Source organism: Macaca mulatta, chromosome 5, assembly GCF_049350105.2.
Source record: "Macaca mulatta isolate MMU2019108-1 chromosome 5, T2T-MMU8v2.0, whole genome shotgun sequence".
Classification (NCBI taxonomy): domain Eukaryota; kingdom Metazoa; phylum Chordata; class Mammalia; order Primates; family Cercopithecidae; genus Macaca; species Macaca mulatta.
In genome coordinates, this window is record NC_133410.1 from 47,747,292 (window position 1) to 47,767,313 (window position 20,022).

A 20,022-nucleotide genomic window follows, 5' to 3' on the forward strand; every position below is an offset into this window, starting at 1 on the left:
TTCATTAAATAAGTTAATACACAGAAAACACTTAGAATAGTTACCTGGCACATAGATGTCATTTAAGTGTTTGCTATCAGTATTACTGTTTTAACTTAATCTTCATAGCATTACTATTACGATTAATCGCTAAAACATGAAAATGGACAGGACTAGATGGCACTTTGGCAGGTACTGTTTTATAAATGAATAAATAAATGCTAAGATAATATATCCAAAATTATAAACATAATAATAATACCTTTGAGACTGGAAATCTAGTATCCTTATTCTCAGACTTCTAGGAAAAAAGTCTGGCTACATTAAAATAGCTGAAGAGTTACATTTAAACACATTTACTTTTGGCCAAGCACAGTGGCTCATGCCTGTAATCCCAGCACTTTGGGAGGCCAAGGAGGGTAGATCACTTGAGGTCAGGAGTTTGAGACCGGCCTGACCAGCATGGTGAAACCCCGTCTCTATTAAAAATACAAAATTATCCAGGCATGGTGGCACACACCTGTAATCCCAGCTATTCGGCAGGCTGAGGCACAAGAATCACTTGAACCCAGGAGGCAGAGATTGCAGTGAGCCGAGATCAAGCCACTGCACTCCAGCCTGTGTAACAATAGTGATACTCCATCTCAAAAAAAGAAAAACTATTTTTATGGATTTATCATTTTTATCTTGTCTACCTACAGAGAGAAATTGAGATGTGTTTCAATTTTAAAAATACATGAACAAAATTTAACCAAGGAAGAATGAGATTTTTGCATGGCAAACTACAAAACATTGTGGAAATAAATTTAAAAAGACCTAAATAAATGGAAAGACATCCTACATTCATGGATGAAAGACATGGTATTGTTAAAATGGCAAAGCTTCCCAAATGGATCTACAGATTCAATGAATTCTCTATTAAAATCCCAACAACGTTTTCTGCAGAACTGGACAAGTAAAATTAATAGACAAAACAATCTTAAAAAAAAAGAACAAAGTTGGAGGACTCACACTCCCAATTTCAAAATTTACTATAATGGCATAGCAATCAAAACTGTGTAATACTCCATAAGGATAGATATATAGATCAACACTACAGAATTAAGGGTCCAGAAATAAATTCACACAACTGGGGTCAATTATTTTTGACCAAGATGTCAATACCATCCAATGGGGAAAGAAAAATATTTTCAACAATGGTATAGGGATAACTGAATACAAATAAATTTGGACCTCTACCTCACGCCATACACAAAAATTAACTCAAAATGGATCAAAGATTTAATTAAAGAACTAAAATTGTAAAACTCTTAGAAGAAAACATAGGTAAAAATTTTCATGACCTTAGATCAAGCAATGGTTTCTTAAATATGACATCAAAAGCATAAGCAAGAAAAGAAAAATAGGTAAGCAGGACTTCATCAACTTAAAAATTTTTGTGTGACATTATTGAAGAAGGTTACAAAAAGCTCCCACAGAATGAAAAACATATTTGCAAATGATATATCTGATAAGGGTCTGGTATCCAGAATATATAAAGAACACTTACAGTTAAACAAGAAAAAGACAACCCAATGTTAAAATGGGTGAAGGATTTGAATAGACATTTCTCCAAAAACATATATGAACGGCCAAAAAACACATAAAACATTTTCAACATCATTAGTCACTATGGAAATGCAAACTGAAACCATGAGACACCACTTCATACACACTAGGATGAACATAATCCAAAGAATAGAAACTGAACAAGTATTAGCAAGAATGTGGAGAAATCAGAACCCCTCATACATTGCTGCTGGAAATGTAAAATGGTATAGTCACTGAGAAAAATAGTTTGGCAGTTCCTCAAAAGTTAAACATAGAATTTTCGTATGACTCAGCATTTCCACTCCTAGGTATATACCCAAGAGAATTAAAAACACATTCACACAAAAACTTGTATATGAATGCTCATAGCAGTACTACTTACAACAGCCAAAAAGTGAAAACAACCCAATGTCTGCCAACTGATGAATGAATAAACAAAATTTGTATATTCATACAATGAAATATTATATCATTCTACCCTAAAAAGGAATGAAATACTGATATATGGTACAACTTAAATGAACCCTGAAAACATGTTGGATAAAAGAAGCCAGATACAAATGGCCACAAGTTGTACTGATTACTTTTACATAAAATGTCTAGAGTAGGTAAATCCATACAGGCAGAAAGTAGGTTACTGATATGGAGATGTGGGGTTTCTTTCTGGGATAATGGAAATCTTCTGGAATTAGATAGTGGCGATGACTGCATAACATCATAAATATAGTAAAAATCACTAGACTGTACTCTGTAAAATGATTTAAATGGCAAATTTAAAGGAGGAGTCAGAGACCAAAAGGCAGAAAGTAGAAAACAGAGTGGAATTCAAACTTATGCAGGGGTTAGTTCTTAGTCAACACATAGGGTCAAAACTGAACACAGTCAGTTAGCCTTGAGCCTTCCACAGGAGACACAGGTCACACTACAGACTGACACACTCTCTCTGGATATGTCCAACACAGTATCAGCAGAAGTGTCCAGAAGCACTGGAAGTTCTATCAGTTAGCTTTTGATTAGAAGAAAAACAAAACCCACTCCATAATGAGTGGTGTACAAATAATAAAAGCATATTGTTTCTCATGATTCTGCAGGTCGGTTGGGCCTTCCTAGCCTGGATATCTAGGGTGGCCTCATTCACACTTCTGGCACTTATAAGCTATCAGCCAGGGCACATGTGGCCTCTTGAACAGGACAATTTGGGCTTGCTCCTATAGTCCTCAGGGTCCTAAGTGCAGTAAGAGAGAGCACGCCCCCAGGACACAGCACACTGCATGTTTCTGAATGCTTTACATTTATTTGCTCTTGTTTCACTGGCCAAAACAAGTCACATGACCAAGCCCAGCATCAGTATGGGTGGCGACTACTCAAGGTGAGCAGACACTGGGAGGGGAATGATGCAGGTCTTTTTGCAAACAATCCAGCCCACAGAAGAATCAATTTTGGGTTTTTTGGTTTAGGACTAAAGTATCTGGCATGGGCCTAGAGGTCAGTTTATATAAAAAGGTATGTATCTTTAACCACAAATCACATTGAGCATTGTGAGATGCTCATGGAAATCCTCTGCAGACTCAGGCAGACTAAGAGGGTAGTAGGTTCATATGCCTCCAGCACACACCCCTTCTGGGGTGTATACTCATCAGGTGGAAAGATGAACAGGGTCACTTGCACTCTTTACATTGTTCTTTCTCTCTCTCTTTCTGTCTCCTCTTTCTTTTTTTATGACTGGCCCACAGAGTTGAACTCCCCTAATTCATATATGCTTCAATTCTACTACACACTGAAAACCAGAAATCTGAAACATTTTGTGTAATTGTGTGTCAAGCTTGGAGCTTCTCAAAATATCAAAGATTAAAGAATTTTTTGAATGCTTCATAGTATAATAATGTTTATGATAAGATACACACCAGCTTATCAAAAGAAAAATTTTCCCTGTCACTAAACTCCAAAGAGAAACTAGTTTGTGGGATCACAAAAGGTAACGAAAGATATTACACAATATCTGCGATAGCAGTTTGGGCAGAAATTACAAAAGCATTCCTCAACAGGCTACTTCTTATATTAATATTTCATAATGGCTTAGTAAATAAAGCCTTAGTAAAGGCATTCCTACCTGGGCTGGGTTAAATAGGTTACTATCTGGTTAACTCAAGAAATAGGAATAAAGTACAGAAATAGGTAAATCAGGAATATGATCCTTGGTCTGTATCTGTTAAATATTATCTCAAGACCACTTCTGGCAAAACTTGAGTGAAATTCAGTTTAATATATACTCTCCAATATGTGACAGATATGTAAATCTTATGTTAATAGTAATATTGTGTAATATAATTTAAACAGCACATTTGTAAAATTTTTTAAATGCTAATATGTGCCTTCCTGATAGGCCAAGTATTTTATGGTGTACTTGGCTGAATGGCCCAAGGTAACAGGAAACAGTCCCAAAGACCTATAGCTTCACACAGGAAGTAATTACCTTTGGAGATTCCAACTTCATCTGATTTAAGCCCTGCTTCTTGACTTCATGATCTTTCTGCTAACCCTAGCTGAAATGTCTCAGATTACTATAACTAAGAATTACTAAGACCCTGGCAGGTGTTTCAGTATTATTTCTGCCAAATCAGAAGGCTGTACATGGCAAAGTGGGACAATTGTAGTTTTCAGTTCACAGCACAAATTATACAAGTAGACACTAATATTTTAAATGAGTGAAATAGAAAAGCACATTCAAAGCACAATGTGAGTCTTATCAGTTACGCATAGACTAGAAGACTTCAGGGTGATTGGCTGATGCATTTCAGTAGATCCTAGCCAAGGCATGCATCCTGGAATTCCAGCTGAGCCATCTATAGGTTGATAACTCCAAAATCTACATCTTTAGCTTTGACATTCTCCAGAACCTCAGATTGCTGTATCCAACTGCAAACCTGACATCTTTATTTAAATATCTAGCAGGTATCTCAAACATAACACCACTTAACACAGAGCTCTAGATAGTCCCCTAAATTTTGCTCTTCATCCAGTATCCAAGTAAATGGCCTCGCCAACTCCCCAGCTGCTCAGCCAAGTATCTAGGCATTATCTCTGATTCATTCTTTTCTCTCATACTCAAATCTAATTCATCAGCATGTTCTTTGGACTGTACCCCCAAATATTTTCTGAATCTATTCAAGTTTCTTATTCTTCACTACTCTCCCATTAGTGCAATAGACTGATTGGAATAATGGCCCCAATTTTTCATACCTCCTTGTATCTTTTCACACCTGTCTGAATCCCTGTCCTTTGGCAATGCCCTCCCACACTGACTGTGGATATACCTATGTAACTTACTTTGACCTATGGGACAGTAGCAAACTTGACCCAAGCTGAGGCTTTAAAACGTGTGTGTTTGTTTCTACTTCCTCTCTTGCTTCTTTGTGATCACCATGAGAATATAACTGTCCAGCCTGAGGGTAAGCCCAAACTAGCCTACTAGAGGGATGTAATGTACAAACGGAGGAGAGCAGAGTTGATCCAGACATCTCAGCTGAGACCATCCCTATACCAGTTGACAGCCAGCTGGCCCCTCAAACATATCAGAGAACCCAGGCAATATTGCAGAGCTGCCTACCTGACCCACAGTGGATCACAGACACACAGGCAAGCCCAATTAAGATCAACCAATCCCAGCCAAGATCAGCAGAATTACCCAGACATCCTATACTCATGAGAAAAAATAAATCATAATTGTTGTATGCTGCTGAATGTATGGGACTGTTTGTTACACAGGGTTACTGTGGCAATAACTGATATAGCCATCATTATCCCTTGCCAGGGCTACTGGAATATCCTCCTCATGGGTCTCACTACTTCCTTCTTATCTCCTTATAATCATTTTTCCACGCATCAGTAAATACAATCATTAAAAAACATAAATCAGTCTGTGGCATCAGCCCTGATAAAATCCTCCAACGGCTACCTGCTAAAACCCACACTCCTTAACCTAGTGTATGACCTACTTCTCTAACCACATCTAGTACCACTCCCCAGTGGCCCACTATGATTCAACCACACCAGCCTTCTTCCTATTCTTCAAATACAGCAAACTCATGGCTGGGGTCTTGGCACATGATGTTCTCTCTACCAGGAAGAGCGCTCCATTTCTTTATCCCTCCTCCTTACCCATTTCTCTCTTGCCAGTTCCTTCTTATAACTCAAATTTTAGTTTAAATGTCACTTCCACAAACAAAAGACCTTCCCTTGACTACCCAGTCTAAAGTAGACAGCCAGTTACTCTCACTACGTTATCCTGTTTTAATTATTTCCATGGTACTTATCACTGTGCGACATTTTTCTTGATTATGTGTTGTTTTTATTGTGCACTCTCCCCACTGGTTGTAAGTTTCACAGGAAAGGAACCTGGTCTGTGTATTCACCACTGGGTCCTCAGCTCCTAAAGTAGTTCCTTCACATAATATTCATTAAATACTCAAATTGAATTGGACATGATTGTATTTACTTATGATTGAGGGATAACTCTAAGGAGTATGCAAGTGGAAGAACGTAAGAGAAAGAACAGCCTTTGTTACAGAAAGAAGAGGGGTGGGATGATATTGTAAATGACAAGATCAAAACTTTATTGGGGTGATTGCAAAAGGGGAGGAGGAGTAATTAAAATGGTTTCAGAAAGCTCATAATAAGACTATGGGTTTTAGAGAGAAGAAATAGTAGAAGTAAATATTGGATGAATGTTACCTGACATAGAATAAACAAATAAATCAGATCCTTTCTAAGATCTGGTTTTTACAAAGAGGAAGAAGCAAGGCAAGCTAAAATGTAAGGGAGAAAAGACCAACTGATTCTCAGAGGAAAATACTAAAGCAGAAAAAACATTTCACTAGATAACAGAATGCAGTTCACAGCCTGGACTCTGAAAACAGCCTAGAATGGAAGCTTTGCTCTGCTCCTTAATAGTTGTATAAACACCGACAATTACCTGTCTGAGCTCGCTTCCTCATTTATAAAATAGGGTAATAATTATGACTTCTTAGAGTTGTAAGAATTAAATAAGCAAATATACATAAAGTGCTTCAAACGGCACCTGGATTATAGTAATTACTCAGCATTAGTGATGACGACGATAGTGGTAGTGGTGGTGCTGCTGATACTCAAGTCAACCCTGCTATTGTTGATTAAATTGGCAAAAGCCACAGTATCTCACTGAGTCTGTTGAGTCTGCTTAATTTTTTTTTTTAATTTTCAGGCATTTCAAGTTGTTCCTTCTTACCAAGAAAGAAATGAGCACAGAACCAGAACCTAGAGCCAGAAGAACTGGGTTCTGTCCCTGGTTCTGCAACTATCTAGCTGGGTGATCCTGGGTGAGTCAGCAACTTCCCAGACCTGAAAGTGTCCTTGTCATCAGCTCTATCCATGCCCAAGGCAGCAGGTCCAGGAAACATTCTGTGAAGAGGCAGAGGTACTGACGTAAGATAGAGACATAAAGGCAGAGATATAGGCAGACAATCACTCCACGTCATTCCATTCCAGAGAACAAAAAGGAATATTAAATACCTTAACTCAAGGCTTCCCCAATCATGTTCCTCAGAACACTAGGAGCTGTGGGATGATAACACGTGCTTATATCAGACCATAATCTCATAAGTGTAGGAACACTGGGTGACTTTATTCTCTACTCTAGGATCATTAGCCAGCAGAGTACTCAAAACATACTATCATAGCATGCGTTTACTGCATGTTTGTTGAATGAATGAACAAATGAATGAATGGACAAGTATATTTGGGAAAAGCTGGGTTAAACAACATCAAATTGGTCCCTTGTATGCATGTCTCAGAGGCTTTAATAGGTGAATCATGTAGAATGCAGCACTTCCCAACCTCACTCGATCATAGAACTTACTCTATTTCACCTGAACCTCGTTAATATCTCCCAGAGTTGTAGTCTATAAAACACAGTTTGGGAAACATCTGAGGCTTACATAATGTAAGTCATTTTTACTATTGTGAAATATGTAAGTTATCTTACTTTTTATTCATAAGGTAATAAAAAGGCTAAGTAACTTGATTCATATATAGTATGTAGCTGTCGTCTCCTGGCATCCTACCCTTTCAAAATCTCCCATCACGCCGGCAGGGCCTCAATCTGTCCCCTCTCCTAAGCAGCAGCTGTCCTGTCTCATATCCTCCACCCTTCTCCCTACTCCCTCATAACTACTCTGTCCTGAAAATCCTTCCACCTCTTCTTCTACTATCTCTTCTCACTAAAACCCGCAGTCTTGTCATGAGCTTTCTTAAACTGTTTTAATTACTCCTCCTCACCTTTTACAATCACTCCAATAAAGTTTTGATCTTGTCATTTAAAAGATAATCATTCCCCTCTTCTTTTTGTTCTTTCTCTTGCATTCTTCCACCTGCATACTCCTTAGGGTCATTCCTCAATCCTAAATAAATGTAATCATGTCCAATTCTTTTTTTTTTTTTTTTTTTTTTTTTTTTGAGACAGAGTCTTGCTCTGTCACCCAGGCTAGAGTGCAGTGGCACCATCTCCGCTCACTGCAACCTCCTCCACCTCCCAGGTTCAAGCAATTCTCCTGCCTCAGCCTCCCAAGTAGCTGGGACTACAGGCATGCACCACCACACCCAGCTAACTTTTATAGTTTTAGTAGAGATGGGATTTCACCATGTTGACCAGGCTGGTCTTGAACCCCTGACCTCAGGTGATCCACCCGCCTAGGCCTCCCAAAGTGCTGGGATTATAGGCGTAAGCCACCAAGCCTGGCCTAATCATGTCCAGTTCAATCTGAGTTCCCTTTTCCTTTCCTACCACTTGTTTTCCAGGACTCAAGCAAACAAACAGAACAGGCCTTTTCATATCCCTATGTATCTGCTTGAGTTGTTCTCTCTGGAAGGCTCTTCCCTCTTTATCCACCTGTTGAAATCCTATTCATTTTTCAAGGTCCTGATCATAGGTAATCTCTTTTATGAAGTCTCCCTTATTTTCCACTCCTGTCATGATTAATGACTCCCATTAACTATCCCCAAGACAACTACACAACTAATGCAAACATAAAAAGTTGGTTGTATCTATGAATGCAGAGATAGCAGAGCTGGGAGATGACCATGAACCAGGTGAGTCAATCAGGGAGAATGACAAAGAGGTTGGTGGCAAAAGGAGAGACAAGGAGGGTATCTGCATGAATGGCTTGAACCCTAAAGGACAAAGGGGTTTTGCATGAAGGCAGAAAAGTGATGCCCTAGAAGTGGCAAAGGGAAGCTAGGAGTAGGTTATGGCAGAGAGAGCTGCAGGGAAGGGAATGCTGTTATTCTTTGGGGAGGCTGCAGTGTGGGAGGGTTGATTCACAGTGGAACAATGCTCTCAGAGGGCCACCAGAAAGATTTGGGAAGGCAGCCAACAGAAGAATGGAAGTTTAAAATCATAGGAGGCTTGACAGTACATAGAAAGACAGTCGATAAGAAAGGCTGGTGGCCAAAAAAACTGGGGATAAGAGGTAAGGCCTCCGCCTAAACTGGCTAAGATCCCAGATGGTGTCAGAGGCCAAATGAGGTTAGCATTCAATAGTCTTTGATCAGCATCCAAAGAGTAGGTTGAATGAGTAATTTTTCTGATGTCTATGAAGAACAGATTTCTCTAATGTTCCATTCATGGCAAAATCCTTTTCCCACCCAGGTCCATTTGTGGGCTATGCCATAGGGCAGGATGGAGGGGTGGGGGCTGTTGGTGAGGAGGTGTCGGGTGTAGGACCTCCTTTCATTAGGGCAGGGCTTATTGACCTAAAAGGTACAGAGCAAACTGAACATGGTGCAGAGTCTACAGGGATGAAAGGCCTGCAAGGCACCAAGTAGGCACAAAGGCCAAAAAAGTAGTGGATGACCAAGGGCAGACAGACAATGGCATAGGGAATCCAAGACAAAAATACTCATCTTCTGAAAAGTCGGTATAGTATTAACCAGGGTTCTTTCAAATGCACATAATTAGAATTAAGCAAACTACAGCAAAAGGAACATATTGGCTCACATAATTGAGAAGTCCTGGCACAGTTGACTCCTGCACTTCAAACAATGCTGAGTGTGTTCTCACCACCATGCAGTGCTGCTTCTCACTCCACGGCCTCATTCTCTTATACTGCGGCTTCCTCCGTGGAGCAGGGAAAAATGACCACCAGTAGTTCCAGGTTACATCACTCCAGGTTAAATCCCAGAGGAAGAGTTCCCCCTTTCCTAAATGCCAGCAGAAGAGTCCCATTGGGCCAGACTGGGTACATGCTAACCCCTGAGCCAATCACTTGGTCAAGTGGAGAGACTGCTCAGATTGGCCAAGGCTGAATTACATGATCATCCTGGGTAGTGTCAACTCCACCCAAACCACATGAATTGGGAACAGAGTAGTTCCCCAAAAGAAGAAAGTCTGGGCAGACAAATAATCAGTCCATTACAGCACAGTCATTTGTCGGGAAGGCCCCAGATACCAAAAGGGCACTTGAGAGAGCTTTGAAGTCAGACAGAACTGGTTTTAAAGGTCAGCTTTGACATTTACTAGCTGTATGACCTCAGGTAAGTAATATAACTTCTCAGTAACTCAGGTTCCTCATTGTAAAATAGTACCTACCTCCTAGAGATATTGTGAGAAGATTAAATGAAATAATTTACATAAATTGCTAAGCACATGCTTGACACAAAGTAAGTGATCAATCAATGGCAGCTATTATTAGTAAAAATAATAATAATGACAATTAGTATTATCAGAACAAGGGTACCACATGAAGGGTGATCTGTGACTCCATGAAAGAGAGGGCAAGGTCAGCATTTGGATAAATCAGCCCTGGGTCACATATCATTAAGGACAACTGAGGACACAATGCAGAGGCCCAAATACTGAGTCAAAGCTAAGATAACAATTCAAATCAATAAACATGCTGAGCACCTATTGTTCACTAAGCACTGGGAATATAATTATGAGTAACACACATATGGCTCCAAGGTAAGCTACCATGAAGAATGACTATGGCTCTGTGACAGTATTTCTGGAGGAGGAGAGGTTGACTGAGGCTGCTTCTACCCTTTCAGCCACAGGCAGGGACTGGAGTAGTGCTGAACATACAACAGAACAATGCCATGGGACCAACTGCCGGAATGTGAGGAAGAGACAGAAAGGCTACAATCCACCGCCCACCCTGCTAAAAATAACGCCTCTGTGGCTGGGCATTATTATGTAATTATTATGTAAGCATGGCTTACATTTGTTATCCCAGCACTTTGGGAGGCTGAGGCAGGTGGATCTCTTGAGCCTAGGAGTTCAAGACCAGCTTCAGCAACATGACACAACCCTGTCTCTACAAAACCTTAAAAAAAAAAAAATTAGCTAGGAGTGATGGTGCCTGCCTGTAGTCCCAGCCACTAGAGAGGCTGAGGAGGGAAGATCGCTTGAGTCTGGAAGGTCGAAGGCTGCAGTGAGCTGATATTGTACCACTGCACTCCAGCCTGGGCAACAGAGTGAGACTTTGTCTCAAAAAAAAAAAAAAAAAAAAAAAATATTTTTGCATAAATTAGGAAAAAGTGTCTCTCCTTTTAAAAACTTTACTTCTATCATCCTAAAAACTGTTGCAGTAAATAAGCAAATCCACTGAGTCTACAATATAAATGCCATCTCAGAATTTTGTAGTGTATAACCTGCACATTATATATAGCAGTTCTGGGCATAGGCAGGGAAAATAAAATGGATGCTGAGAGGAATCAGGAGTTAGGGATGTGCATGGAGTGTCTAGGAGTCCCCGGTCCTTAGGTGACAGAGAGTAGCTTTTGCTATAGAGCTGCACTGTTCAATACGACAGTCACTTGCCACTAGCAGCTAATGAGCACTTGAAATGAAGCCAGTGTGAATGGCGAACCACGTTTTTTATTCAATTTTAATAAACATGAATTTAAAATGTAAAACTTAAGCAGTAAATAATATTTTTTTCCATTAATCACAACCTCATTGTTTGGGAGAACTACATTTCACTCTATCTGCTGCGTTACAAAAGATGTCCTGTACTGTATTTCTCCCGAGTTATTTCTAGTATCTCAATAATTTTACATGATTACATGAAATTATAATATTTTTATATATGGTTTACATGAAATATATTATTGTTGCTTTTTCCTTTTTTAAGGTGAGTACTAGAAAATTTTAAATTACATATGTGGCTTATAGAATATTTCTGTTCAACAGTGCTGCTGTGAGGACATCTTAAGACCTATAGAGTTAAGGGGCTTGGGGCGATATCCAGAGAAACTGACTGCTTGGTTTTATTTGAAGCAGGCCTTCATATTTCCTTCTAGGTTGTCCAGCTCTGTTTACAAGGAGGGAAAATATGACAGAGAGAGGGGAGGAGCATAGCTCAGTGAATGGAGCTAGCTCAGCAGAGTTCTGGACTCCAGCTCCACCACTTACCACTTACCAAGTGTTACAGAACCTCCCTGAACTTCAGTCTCTTTATCTGTAAAACACTGAAAGTAATCTTACCTACCCTAAAGGGCTGCCTGGAGGATTAAACCTGATACTCTATGTAAAGAGCTTAGCATGGAGCCTGGCACATCATATATGCCCAATAGATATTTGGGATGTTTATTACTTGGGAATAAAGAAGGTGCAAATGATTTCCTTTGTGTTATTTAGCTCAGTTTGCCATAGTACAAGAGGGTGCACCCTGTCCACACGCCTCCTCATTTATCTTTCTAGACTGAAAAGTTGGATGGAAGTATTTTCCTCAATCTTCTATACCATTGATAAATTTATTTGCTTTCTTTAAATCTGTTATGTCTTTAAGACACATTAATGAGCAGTGAAAAAATTGTCTTAGATGCTGAAGCAACATGAAAATGCGTAAAACTGGCATTTAATTAATTATTTGTGCCAACAACTAACATTAGAAATTTTTGTTCCAAGTCATAAAGTTAGTGAATGTTTTCAGTTAAGACTTTATAATATCTGAATCTCTTTCTTGAATCAAACATTGGAATGTACATCTGCATGTACAGATAGATTCATTTTATCTAAATGTATTTTTTTGTTGTTTTTTTTTTTAGATGGAATCTCACTCTGTCACCCAAGCTGGAGTGCAGTGGCACAATCTCGCTCACTGCAACCTCTGCCTCCCAGGTTCAAGCAATTCTCCTGCCTCAGCTTCCTGAGTAGCTGGGATTACAGGCATGTGCCACCACACCTGGCTAACTTTTGTATTTTTAGTAAAGACAGAGTTTCACCATGTTGGCCAGGCTGGTCTCAAACTCCTTAACCTGAAGTGATCCGCCCACCTTGGCCTCCCAAAGTGCTGGGATTACAGGAGAGCCACTGCGTCTGGCCCTAAATGCATTCTTTATTTCTCTGCCATTTTGCATAGACTTGAGATCAACTGTTCAGCTTTTTCATGTCCCAAAGGGTTCATGTAGACTGTATACTCCCTCTTGTATGTAATTTATTTTAAAAATAATAACTAGACTAGTTCAATCATATCTGTATTCTGATAAACATTCTGAGAGATGTCCAACTGTGCCCAACCTTTGTTCATCTTTTAGCCCTCTCCTGAGTCCTGATTTTCAAAAACATTTTTCCCAACTTCTTGCTGACTAAATTTACTTACCAGACTTTGTGTGGGGTCTTTTCAAATCACTTGGAAAATCAGTTTATCCCTGGCTTCCCTGATTATTGATTTAATTCTCTTTAAGAACTCTAGTGAATTTGTCTAACATGGTTCCCCTCTTTCAAAGGGGCATCCTCTCCTCCAAAATGTTGTATTTGCTTAAAACAGTATAAATCCACTTGCCCAACACATACACTCATGCAGAATTTATTTTAGAGTTCATTCATTCCACAAAGTCCAAGGAAAATTCCTACAGACACTACATTAAATTTACCATGAGTCTAAGCAAACCATTATCTTCTATGAGGCTCTCTTTTCTCATCTATAAAATGGGCATAATATACTTGCCCTTTGCCAAGTAGAACAAGCCATCTCCTTGTTCATCACTGTGTATAAAACACTCTCAGAGAAGCTCAAAGTTCTTTACAAGCATTAGGCTATGAATCTTTCTGAAGTGAACTGTTAATTATGTGTCATTATAGTTTGTTGAATAGATGCAAAACCTGAAGTACAGGAAAATAATTCCAGTTAATAGTTAACTTAGAAATCCATGCAAGGTAATGAAACAGTATGTACAAAAAACCCCATGACTCGTGTTTACCTATGTAACAAACCTTCACATGTACCCCCAAACCTAAAATAAAAGTTAAGAAAAAAGAAATCCACCCAAGGCTTTAAACATTAGACCATGATATCTAGACAGATGACAAAGGGGCTGGGCGCGGTAGTTCATGCCTCTAATCCCAGCACTTTGGGAGGCTGAAGCCGGCGGATCACTTGAGGTCAGGAATTCGAGACCAGCCTGGCCAACGTGGCAAAAGCTCACCTCTACTAAAAATACAAAAATTAGCCGGGCATGGTGGCACATGCCTACAGTCCCAGTTATTCGGGAGGCTGAGGCATGAGAATCACTTAAACCCAGGAGGTAGAGATTGCAGACAGCTGAGATCATGCCACTGTACTCCAGCCAGGGTGACAAAGTGAGACTCTGTCTCAAAAAAGGAAGGAAGGAAGGAAGGAAGGAAGGAAGGAAGGAAGGAAGGAAGGAAGGAAGGAAGGAAGGAAGGAAGGGAGGGAGGGAGGGAGGGAGGGAGGGAGGGAGGGAGGGAGGGAGGAAGAGAGAGAGAGAGAGAGAGAGAGAAAGAAAGAAAGAAAGAAAGAAAGAAAGAAAGAAAGAAAGAAAGAAAGAAAGAAAGAAAGAAAGAAAGAAAGAGAAAAAGAGAGAGAAAGATGTCAAAGGAAAAATCTGAACAGGAGCTCACTCTACTGTAGTTCTTATCAAGACACTACATTAATGCAAAATTCTCTAACATTGCTGGTTGCCTTGCATACCTTACTGAGCCCTGATTACCCAAGCAGTAGAGAAATGGGGCAATGGATAGGAAGGCTGGAATTTCCTGAGGACATAAGATGCCTTCCCGTGTCACACAAAGTTTCATAAACCTTAGACCAGGTACTGAGGTCAAATGTCATTGCACAGTTACATAACAACTCTTCCATGTTTTGTTACTGATTCCTGGAAACTTTTCCTATAGATATCCAATAAGATGAAATGAGACTGCACACATTACCAACAAGAACACAGCCTCTGCAAATGACCTGTCAGGTTCTTCTAGTTTTATCTGACCTATAACTGGGTATGTAACATGGCCTCAAGCATTCTGGCTCTTCCTGTCCTCACATAACAGAGATACTGTTATTCTAAAAGGTCAAAAAAGAAAAATGGAAACTTCACATAGCTAGTGAGTTATTTTATGACTTTCTAAAACTGATGAATAGAAGCTAGAAATCAGCCAGGTGTGGTGGCTCACACCTGTAATCCTAGAACTTTGGGAGGCCGAGGTGGGAGAATCACTTGAGGGCAGGAGTTCGAGACCAACCTGGCCAACACAGCAAGACTTCATCGCTACTTAATTTTTGTTTCAATGAGCTGGGTGCAGTCGTATGCATCTGCAGCTTCTGGTTGAAGCCAGAGGCTGAAGCTCAAACCTTCTATTTGAGCCCAGGAGTTTGAGGCTGCAGTAAGCTATGATGATGGCACCACTGCGCTCCAACCTAAGCAACAGAGCAAGACTGTCTCTAAAACAAAAAAAAAGAAAAAAAAAATCTAAATGTCCAACAACTGGGGAGTGGCTCAAAATACCACTGTATGCTAACATGAGAGAATTACCCAAAGAAAATTATGCATGGACTAATTACAATGTCATAAAGTAACTATCAGTGTATAAATAAAGATTATAGAATTTGGAGTTACATAAACAGTTGTAACATAATGCTCCTTAATTATTTTCTAGAACATTGCTAAAGATTTATTAAAAGTCAGATGATAATAGAGATGACGGTAAGGGGATTCACAAAGATTCTCTCTGGAATGGTTTCAGGGTTATTTTTAATTTCTTCTTTGTAAGCTTCAATATTGTTTACGTCTTCTAACAAGGAATATATAAAACTCTAGAAAATGACAATTTTTTTTTAATGATGGCAAAGAGAGTCCAAGGAGCACACCAGGTGTCTGAGAACCTTGGTGGCACCCAAAGATCAAACTTTTGCCTGGGGGAAGCAAGAGGGTGTGTCAACAGCTCTGAGCCTAAAAAATGTCTTCTGGCTAGGACTCCAGAACTTATGAACAAGAATTATTTCGTGCAATGCTTCTATAACTAGTTTAAGTATGTGACAAAGACACTCACAATCCTTAAAAAAATTTAGAAGCATGTATACCTAAATTTACATGTCTGACAGCATTCAAACCCAGTTAAATTGTTTTTCAGTTTCCCTGCATGGTTAAAGGATCAAGCATTTTTATCACCCAAGCAGGAAAATGAAGAAATCAACTGCCTTCTATGAAACAAAAATAACCCTAATGGTAAAAACCAACTTTATTGCATGCTTAAATCATATTGACAGAAAAATGAAACTTTAAATCACTCTTATAAGAAAAAAAGCCAGTTTCATTTTTGGGGCAGTCATGTGGTTGAAACATAATATTGAGGAGTATATGAGGACATTAAGAGTTTCTAAGGAACAAAAGATATCATTGGAACATTTCACGCAGGATAAGATGTTTCATAGTAACAAAAGATATCATTGGAATTCCACGCAGGATAAGAGAAGAAAAATCAAAGGTTTTTCCTACTAAATCACATTATAATGTCACCAAAATTAAAAATAAAAAGAGTGGGATACTTGACAGGGAGTTTCGCATTGTAAGTATCTCATATAGTATATGACAAGTTAAAGTTTGTCACTTTGATACTCTATTGTAAGCATTTCAAGGTTAAAAGCTTTAACCTTGAAAAACAAATGACATATAGTTACAAAAGGAAAAAGTATATATTGTAGAAATCCAAACAAAAGTGTTCCTCCTTTAGAAACATAAAACTGATGAGATAACATAATGAATACTTACTTCCCTCCCTCCTCCAAAAGCCATTCCTTGTAGCCATAAAAACCAAGATAATCATAACACTATGCTAAGAAGAAATACATGGATGGAAAATAATGATAATAATGTATGTTGTCGTTTCAAGAATGTTTTTAGTGAAGAGTATTTCTAAATAATACAAGAAACAATACACTTAAGAAAACTTAAATTGAATGCTCTATATTTCAATCCATATATAGACAAAGTGATATGAAAGCCTAATCAAGAATTTAGAGAATTTAGATTGTTCGGTACAACTTGGGTAATTATCTTTTTTTTTTTTTTTTTTTTTTTTTTTTTTGAGACGGAGCCTTGCTCTGTTGCCCAGGCTGGAGAGCAGTGGTGCGAGCTCAGCTAACTGCAACCTCTGCTTCCTAAGTTCAAGAGATTCTCCTGCCTCAGCCTCCCAGTAGCTGGAATTAAAGGCACGTGCCATCAGACCTGGCTAATTTTTGTATTTTAGTAAAGATGGGGTTTCATCATATTAGCCAAGCTGGTCTTGAACTCCTGACCTCAAGTGATCCACCTGCCTCGGCCTTCCAAAGTGCTAGAATTACAGCCATGAGCCACCACACTTGGCTCAAATATCATTTTTTCTTAACTGTAAAGTGTCCAAAATTATCTAGAAAAGTCATTCAGTATATTAAGTACTTGCTTGGTACTATGCTTTCCCTAGGAAAGAACTTCTGTGAAGACGTAGCACATTAGAGAAAAACTATACTGCATGGAAAAGGGAGGTTCCAATGACTTCAAAGGCTTTGTTTAGAAAAGGGAAGGATGCTTGTGGAAGCACAGTGTGAGGAAGGAGCTCTGCAGTATCCCTACTAGCCAAGCTTTTGTTCACAATGGTGCCTAGTGGTACCTGCTGAAAAAGCCTTTTAAACCACCTGTCATCCTCCAGAGATAAAGTCACTACTGCACTCACTCCATTGTCACAGTCGCCAGCACTTCTGTTTTCTGTATTGCCAATGCATAGTTGCCATCATGGGAAGATAAGAGCTTTGCTTTTTCCGCACAGATGAGATGACTTAGGAACAATTATCCTCCTACTTTTGTGGAAATTGACTCTTGTCATCATGTGTGTAACCATAAAGAATGCTGATGTTACAAAGCAACTGGGAGAGCATGCTGGAAGTTCACAGGCCATTAAGGGAGCCTGAGGAATGACTCAACTGATAAAATAACGTTGGAAAAGTTGTGATCATCCACAAATGGCAGGGTAGGTCAGCCCAGCCAGAAACAGGAACTTGGTGCACATTCCAAGAAGGGCACAAGTGGAAAAGGGAAGTAAGGGTGCTGCTGCTGGTAAGGCAGTTGTGTGATAAACTGACCTCCAGAAGGAAATAATGATAATTTCCATTGAGGCCACATGGCCATCAATGACAACAATCCCATCTTTCACATTAAAATAATATTGGACTTACAGAAGCTGCACTTCACTGAAAGGTAAAACATTCAGAGGTCGAGATGGCAGAGTCATCCTAAACAAAGTGAATTCAAGAAACAGGAACAATAGGCCAGGCGGTGGCACACGCCTGTAAACTCAGCACTTTGGGATGCCAAGGCAGGCAGATCACACGAACTCCTGAGGTCAGGAGTTCGAGGCCAGGCTGGCCAATATGGTGAAACCCTGTCTCTACTAAAAACACAAAAATTAGCCAGGTGTGGTGGCGCACACCTGTAAGCCCAGCTACTCTAGAGGCTGAGGCAGGAGAATCACTTGAACCTGGGAGCTGAGATCGTGCCACTGCACTCCAGCCTGGGTGACAGAGCGAGACTCTGTCTCCCCTCCAAAAAAAAGAAAGAAAGAAACAGGAACAAGGGCTCTATGACCAGTAACCTATGTACCACCCAACCTAAGATATAGGTTTTGCCCTCTATGACCACTATGATCAATTGGTAGTGGACACTTGGAGTTGTATATGAAGGCATCTGAGGTCCAAACTGGACTCAGCAGCCCAGCCTGATCCGAAAATGTTTCCAATGGGTAGAGGAAGGGGAAAATGGCAACACACTGCTATGACTGAATGGTGCCAGTCTCTGGATAGAAATTGGTAAAGAAATTATATTCCAGCCACTATTAGCAGACTGGACAAAAACCTCTACTTTCTCTCCCTTCTGAAAGCCTAAGACAATGACAATAAAGAATTTTTTTTATTTCATGTATAAATCAGCAAGGATGGAGAGAATGAGTGGAGAGACAATAGCAAAAACATTTTGGTGGAATAAGCAGAAGCCAAGAAATAATCTGATTTACACCATGGAATCTCCAAAAGGTTAAATAATTAAAGGCAATTGAACCCTCTATAAAAAGAGGGGTGGGCTAAAAAATTAGTGACTTTTTAAAGTCTTTTTAAAAAGCTGGATCTCACAGATCCCTTTGGCCACTCCAAGCAGTTAAGTGACTGCCCCTTCTCCACCCCAGCAAAAAACCTGGAGTTTCCTCCCTACTCCTTCACCCTTCAGGGAGTCTGTACACAAACAGCGTAGAAGGGTTATATGCACATCTGCTTACTGGATGCTGAGACTTCCAGTCTTCTTCTCCACTTAGTTCCCAAATTACTGGCAACCAGGCTCTCCGTCAATCTCTGGGGGCAAGACTGGAAAAGCCTTCTCTGAGGACTCTCACCAGCCTAAGAGGTAACGACAACAGAGGTTCCCCAAATAAAAGCCCAGCCAGATCCCCCTACCATGAATTCCCCGGTCAACAAGCTCATCCACATCTTCAGCATTTTTTGTGTTTTTTTTTGGGACAGAGTCTCCCTGTGTCATCAGGCTGGAGTGCAGTGGCACCATGTCAGATCACTACAACCTCAGCCTCTCAGGTTCAAGCGATTCTCCTGCCTCAGCCTGCTGAGTAGCTGGGATTACAGGCACATGCCACTGTGCCTGGCTAATTTTTTTATTTTTAGTAGAGACGAGGGTTTCACCATGTTGACCAGGCTGGTCTCAAACTCCTGACCTCAAGTGATCCGCCCACCTCGGCCTCCCAAAGTGCTGGAATTATAGGCATGAGCCACCCTGCCTGAACCCCAGATCTTCTGCTTTTTAATCCCCCTCTCAAGTATAAGCAGATAACCAAAGCATTAGTTACACAAGGAAAACCTCTAACATGAAAGATAAGAAACCGAAACAAATGAAAAGACAAAAGCCGCTAGGGAAATTGAATCTGTGCAGGAAGGAAAAAAAGTTGCTCCAAAAAAATCATTAAGCTTCTCAGGGAGAAAGGAGAAGACACTGACACTATAAAACAAAAACCAGAAAGAAATAGACACACAAACCACACACATACAGATACATATGTATACATTCAGGCAACCAAAAAAATAGAGATTTTGATTTTAAATAGTCATGATTACAGTCATGAAAAACTTATCTTTGGCCCAGTCCAAAATAGCC

General features: G+C 39.8%; 1 protein-coding gene across 4 annotated transcripts in view; it reads right to left on the bottom strand.

Annotated features, from left to right (window-relative positions):
• TEC (tec protein tyrosine kinase) overlaps window positions 1-20,022 on the bottom strand; it is a 140,773-nt gene that overhangs the window by 116,430 nt on the left and 4,321 nt on the right. The window contains exon 1 of one of the 4 annotated variants that reach the window (XM_078003373.1): window positions 6,833-6,919. The exons of the other annotated variants lie outside the window; for them this stretch is intronic. The gene's annotated coding sequence lies outside the window, so the exon portion shown is untranslated. Of the gene's footprint in view, window positions 1-6,832; window positions 6,920-20,022 lie in introns of those variants that run through there. 4 annotated transcript variants of the gene reach the window in all.